The sequence below is a fragment of the Pteropus alecto genome, unplaced genomic scaffold (genome assembly GCF_000325575.1).
Source record: "Pteropus alecto unplaced genomic scaffold, ASM32557v1 scaffold10, whole genome shotgun sequence".
Taxonomy (NCBI): Eukaryota; Metazoa; Chordata; class Mammalia; order Chiroptera; family Pteropodidae; genus Pteropus; species Pteropus alecto.
This window is the reverse complement of record NW_006431210.1, coordinates 10,362,692-10,369,585: the sequence shown is the minus strand read 5'-3', so window position 1 is coordinate 10,369,585 and position 6,894 is coordinate 10,362,692.

The window sequence follows — 6,894 nt, the reverse complement described above, 5'->3', positions numbered from 1 at the left end:
TATGACCTATTTCAAACATAAAGAAAAATACAGACTTATTTCTGAAAGCATGACTGACTTTCTTCCTGAGATCATCTAAAAGTACAAGATAAAATATTACTTTTGTTTTCCTTAAAGTATGTGCAGGCAGTTGTTATTAAATTTAATTATTATTAAATTGAATTATTGTGCAAGAAAGTAATGCACATCCAGGCCAACCATTAAGTTCAGGTGGGAAACCCGGTGGGGGTGATAAGCAGAATGTGCCTTGTGCCTGGGAGACATTTGCCAAACTGGGCAAACTTGGGCATGGGTGTTCATAGCATCATGAGGAAGGGGCCACTGGAGACACAGTCCTGGAATCAGGGAAGACAGTCTGAAAGGAGTCTCTCTCTTCCATAAGGCTGGGGCACCAAAGGGCTCTGTTTTCAGTGCAAGAGTGCGTGAGAGGTAAACTCACGGCTGCCCCACTCCCAAGGTACACTGAAGACATTGCCAAACTAGAACTCTGGTGTTAAATAAAGGAGAGAAAGTGTTTCTCTCCAGAGAATTCATAACCATATGCATGTTCTCGCATCAGTTTGCAGGCTGACTACTCACTCCCTGGGTGGTCTGAAAAACTTCAAGGCAAGAATTTAGTTTAAAGCAGTCTCAGATTATTAATTCTTTCAGCCACTTTGCAGAAGCAAATGAAAATCTTCCCTGGAGAAAATGGCTTCAAATTCCTACAATTAAGTTCCAATGAAAATGAGCAGTTGACAGTAAAGAAATTGCAAAACACCAAGGAAATACGGCACAATGACTGAGAAGCAGACAATGTCAGCTATGAAAATAAGAAACATATCATAAAGTAATTATGTTTAATATACTTTAAAAATAAAAACTTAAATATATGTGCAAGGACGAGAAACTATAATAAATGCCCAAGTAGATTAAAAAAGAGTTAAATGGAAGTTATAAAAGTGAAAAATATAATTCAATTAATAATTCACACAAACATACAAAAACAGCTGACATTCAGGGGAAAATATACTGATATCTGCAACTTATTACTTTGAAATACATAAAAATAAGGCATATGAATGGATGGAGATGGATGGATATATGTGTTATGAATAAAATATAGTAAAATATTAATGCTAGAATGATGAGGATACAGATATTTGCTATAAAACTCTTTGAACTTTTTTGTATGCTGAAAATGTTTATAATCACACACACAGAAATTGACCAGGAAATTAGATACCTAGAAAATAGATATCTAGATTTCTATTCCATGAATAAAGGTAGACTGATGCTCATAACAACAAAAAATATTAAAAATGAAGAATAAAATATTTTAAACAAGATGTTCTTAAAATAATTGAAGAGATGTCAAAAGTAGAAATTATCAAGCCAAAATCTGAGTGAAGGTAGAAATGCAGGGAGGTAAGTGGAGGGCTGTAGTCACCTGAGTTATGAGCAGGTATCACCCTAACAAAATTGAGGTTTGGTTTTCATGGCCTTTCCGAGTTCAGGGGCCCATAAAGTGGAAGCTCAAAGGGCTACAACCTCAATGTAAGAGTTAACCAGAAACAGATATACCATTCCTATCAGTATCTACTGAGGATCAAAGGACTTCCAGGAACGTTGCCTTAGTGCTGAGGAGCACAGAGTAGGCAGTGTGGTGACAGGAAGATCACTCCTGAGAAGTAACAACCACAGGCTTCCCTCAGCATGGACTTGTTCAAATTCATTTTGCATGGGTGGTCCATGAAACCTCAAGATACAGTCCCAAACTGGCACCTGGCAGAGGTGAAAGCAAATACTCCCTATAGGAACACATTTTTTGTCCTATGCCTCAGAGAATCACCACAAAAAATTCCCCAACGAAAATAAGCAGTTAACAGTAAAAAACACACAGATGGACAAAACCCAGTCAACCAAGCAAGAGAAAACCATTAGTTACACAAGGAAGCAAGGTACCATGAGTGAGAATCCTCAGGGAAAATTTTTATTGTACTTATCAGACACCAGAAACTATGATTATCTTGTTTAAAGAAATAAATTTGAAATTACAATGCAGTGAACAAGAAAATACAAGAAATTAGCACACTGAAGAAGAACCAAATAAAACTTTTAGATATAAGGCTATAATTGAAACTAAAACCTCCATAAATAATTCTAAAAGTGGATTTGACACGGCTGAAAAGATAGTAAATACAAAAAAAAAAAAAAGGCTAGAATGCTGTACAGAGAGACAATGAGATGGAAATAGAAAAATGTAGATAAAGAAGCAAGAAAGAGAAAGCGAGATGGTTTCACACTTAGGATTGTAAAGGAGAAGCAAGCAAGAACGGAGGATGAGTAGTATTTAAAAAGATGGAGAGAACTGATGAAAGACAAGCTAACCACGGAAGCCCAGAGAATCCTCAAGCAGAATAAAGTAAAAGAAATCCCATCTAGCACATCAGAGAGAACCCACGATGCATGAAAACAGAAAACCTCAAAAGAAGCCTGAGAAACAAGCAGATCCCTTTTAAAGGAGCGACAAATGGGCTGACTGCAGACTTCTTAACAGTAACAGTAGGAACCAGAAAGAAAATGAAATGATATATTCACCCACTGAGAGAAAATAACCGCGGATACAGAATTCTATACCAGCAAAGAGTCAAGTTTATGGGCAGATTAAAGACAGCTTCAAATAAAACAAAAGAGAAACACTGGCCATCAGCAGACTCTCTCTAAAGAAAATTCGAATGGATATTCTAGGCACAAGGAAAATGGCCCCAGGAGGAAAAATCTGAGATGCAAGAAATGACGAAGAGCAGAGAAAGTGGCAAATCCGTGGACAAGTCTAGACCTTTACTGCAGAAAACCATAAAAACAATGATGTATAAGGCTATACAATTAAAATACATAAAAGGTAGTGATTAGCTTTAGCCTGTGGTACGTTAAGCAAACAAAGTATGGTAAGTCTTAGAGTTTTAAGGTGTCTGGGTGTCCACTTAAAGAATACAAGAATTAGGGCTAATGGAGGGGAAGAATGAAATGTGAAAATGAAGAAAAAAAAGAAAAGAAAGATAAAAAGGTAAACAAAAACCCCCTCACAAAATAAGATAATAGAAACAAATCCAATTATTTAATAACAATAAGTGTAAACTGTTTCAATAAAATGAAAATGGAATGGATTTTGAAAACTAGCTATATTGCTGTTTACAAGGGGCACAGCCAACACAAGAATATAGAAAGGCTATAAGTAAAAGAATGGAAAAAGATATGTTGTGCAAATACTTACCAAAATAGACTTTAAGACAAGAAAGTGTTAGTAGAGATAAAGAAGGTCACTGCATGATGATAAAATGTTCAATTTCATCTGAAAAAGATAATTAATTCTAAACTTTCAGGTACTTAATAGCGTCAGTCCTAAATAAAAGGTAAAAATGGACAGAACTGAAAGGAGATAAAGAAAAATCTGCAGCCATAATGGATATGGAGAGAGAAACAGGATTATTTTTGAATGATCCTGGAAGCTTCTTAAGGTTGTCTGGCAATGAGTTAAATGGGGTAAGAGTAATCTATAGCCCCAGATGCCAGCAACTGGTGTTTTCATGACAGATGTGCAACTTCTCTAAGCATTTGTCGCCCCAGCTCAGGGTGTATCTCCCTTGAATCTCCACCTGTAAGTAGGCTCTTTTGCTAGCCCCATAAAAAGCAGGTGAGTTTCTTTTCCTAGAGCATGATCCATGATTATTCTAGCCACACTCAGCACAAACACTCCTCTTCATGGGAAGCTAAGAGCCTGGGGTCTGCATACCTGCAATTTTCCTTACCCTCGCTTCAAATTGAAGGTGGGAGATTTCAGCACACCTTTCTCAGCAATTGATAGATTAAGCAGACAAGTAAGGGTTTAGAAGGTTTGACCAACACGACATAAATTCGATGTGACAGAAATCTAGAAAACAATGCAGTTTACCTACAATTATAGGGTCTACATTCTTACTGCGTACACATGGAACAAAAATAAAAATTGATTATACATTGGGCCGTAAAATAAGTCTTATCAAATTCCAAATGATTAGTGTAATACAAACCACTCTCCCTGAATACAATGCAATTAAATAAAAAATTAGTAGCAAACTAACAAACTAGAAAAAAACCCATGTTTGGAAATTAAGAAATGTAATTCTAAATAACTCATGGAACACAGAAGCAATTAAGAAAAAAATGGAAAATATTGAGAATGGAATAATAAAAATAAGCATATCCACATATGTGGGACACAGAATTAGGGAAATATTAGCCTTAAAGGCACATTATAGAAAAAAAATCCTGAAAATTGCTGAGTTAAGCATTCATTTTAAGAAGTTAGAAAAAGAATAACCAAATTCATGAATTCAACAAATATTTGCTGAGCACCTAATATGTACCACATACTTTTCTAAGTCCTGTGAATAAGGCCATGAACAAGGCAAGGTGATGGGGGATGGATCATATATGGCCATAAAGGACTGGGGCCTTTACTGAATGGGATGGAGCCATTGGCTGGCTTGAGAGAAGAAAAAGTGCAGACCCTGCCAGCTGCTCTGCTGAGAAAACACTGAAGGAGAGTAGGAGCAGGACACGTGCCATAATCTAGCCAAGACGTGATGGTGGCCTGACCCAGGGTAGTAACAGTGGAGTTGGTGAGACATGGTCAGATTCCAAATCTATTTTTAAAGTAAAGAGATTTCTTATGGATTAGATGTAGGAGGGGAGAGTGATGAGCCAAGGATGACTACAAGGCGTTTGGCTAGAGCAAGTATATCAAGCTGCCTTTTTCCGGGGTGGGGATGGCAGCTGCTCATTTCTGAACATGTTGACTTTGAGAGGCTTGTGATCTAGCTGAGTGGTGACTGACTATGTGAGTCTAGAATTTAGGGGAGCAGTCCAGGCTTTGAATGTTTGGTGATATTCAAAGCCAAGAGCCTGGATGGAATCTCCAAGGAGTATAGATGGAAAGGAGCCCCAAGGCCTGAGCTTGGGCTCCCGCAACATTGAGAGGGTGGGAAAAACAGCAGGAACCAGCAAAGGGGGCTGAGAAATGGCCGGGGAGGTGGCAGGGTCTGTTATTTTGGAACTCAAATGGAGTGGGTATTCAAGGAGGTGCCATGAGTCCAGAAGAGGAAACCCAGATGGCTAATAAGAATATGAAGAGTTGTGTGTGTGGCTATCAAACACAGTCAAATGAAAATGCAACCACCTTACAATGTAACACATGTCATATGTACCAAGAGAGAGTCTAGCTCAGGTCCATAAAGGGACATGGGAGAGGATGTTTATTGCAGCAGGAAGCGGCTAGAGTCTCCTTCAGAGGTGCTGGAGGAGTAGAATATGGTGAAAACAATGTAGAATGCAGTGCTGCAGCTGGAAACAGTGGACTAGATGTAAACAAAGCAACGTGAATACATCCTTAAAAAATAAAACATGAATGAGCTCTTAGGCTCAATATCGTTTAAGTGAAACACACAAAATAGTACTATGTACATACATTTCTAAGGATATGTATTCAATTTATTATATTGGTGTCTCTAGGAGAGAGGGGAATGTGAGTGGGGATGGGAGGATGGACGAAGGAGAAAAAAATAACAAGAAAGGGTTTTGTGTGGACATAAATATGATTAACCAACTCTGTGCACCAGAGATCCACCCCACCCTAAATAAAGGTTTTCTCTTGCTTGAATCCAGACATAGGATTTGAAGGACATACGCTTATGGCTTACGGCAGCTATAGTCTGAGTATCTTATACACGATGGGTATGGCAACTGTTAGTTGTCTCTGATATGCACTCTCTTCTTATTCCTTAATAATACATCCCCCCAGCCTCCCTTGTGGGTGGGTGCATTTACATGATTAATTTCTGGCCAGTGTTGTATGGACTTCTGGGAAGATTGGTTAAAAAGAGAGAGCATGTGCCATTTTATCCTCCTCCTCTATTGGCTTAGAATGCAGACACAATGGCTGGTACCTTGGTAGCCATCTAGGACCACGAGGCGACTTTAAGAATAGAAGCCATATGCCTGGAAAGATTGGAGCTGGGATCCTGATGGTCCATGAAGCTTCTATACCAGACTTTGATGACTCACTTCTGGTCTTCTACGTAAATGAGGAACATACTTCTATCATGTTTAAACCATTGGTCTTTTGGATTTTTCTATTATATGGAGCCAAATATTTTCCTAACCTATAGGGTGGGTTCTGATTAGATGTTGGAGAGAATTTCATTTTTTCCATATCTGCCATTTCTTAGAAGAAAGGTTTCCTGGAGATCCTTTTTAAAATGCCTCCTGCTTCTTCATCTATTTGGTGTCTTAAAAGGGTAGTAGTTATACTTCTATTGAGATTTAATTTTTAAGATTTTTTTTCAGTTATGGAAGAATTCTATCAAAGTATAAAATGACCTGGACTAGACTTTGAGGCAAAACAGAGGTTTGGCAGAAGACCCAGACGGCCCGGCATCAGATTTTAGTACAGAGCTGGTGATATCTTGTTAATATCCACTTTAGACATAAACACTGAATGAACAAACATGATCTCATGGACAGATGGCTTTGCTGATGGATAGCTGCCAGTTAGTTTGATAGTGTAGACAGAGATATAAGTAAGCACTTACATTAATTTTATTACTAAGAACGGTAACCTAATGACGAGACAGACTTTAAGGACCAGAAGTAATCTGGTGGACTGGAAAACTCCTGATTGAATGGAGGAAGATTTTGCTAATTGGTGATTTCTCTTCCTCTTCAGGTTTTATCTTTTGATTACTTTGAGTTCGTCCAGGCCTTTTCTGGCTTAGGGGAACAGGTTGGGTAACCTTAGAGAAGTGTATTTAATTAGCACTAGTGATGGTGGCAGGTCTTGTTAAGCCAGGAAGCATCTGGAATGACAGCACTTGA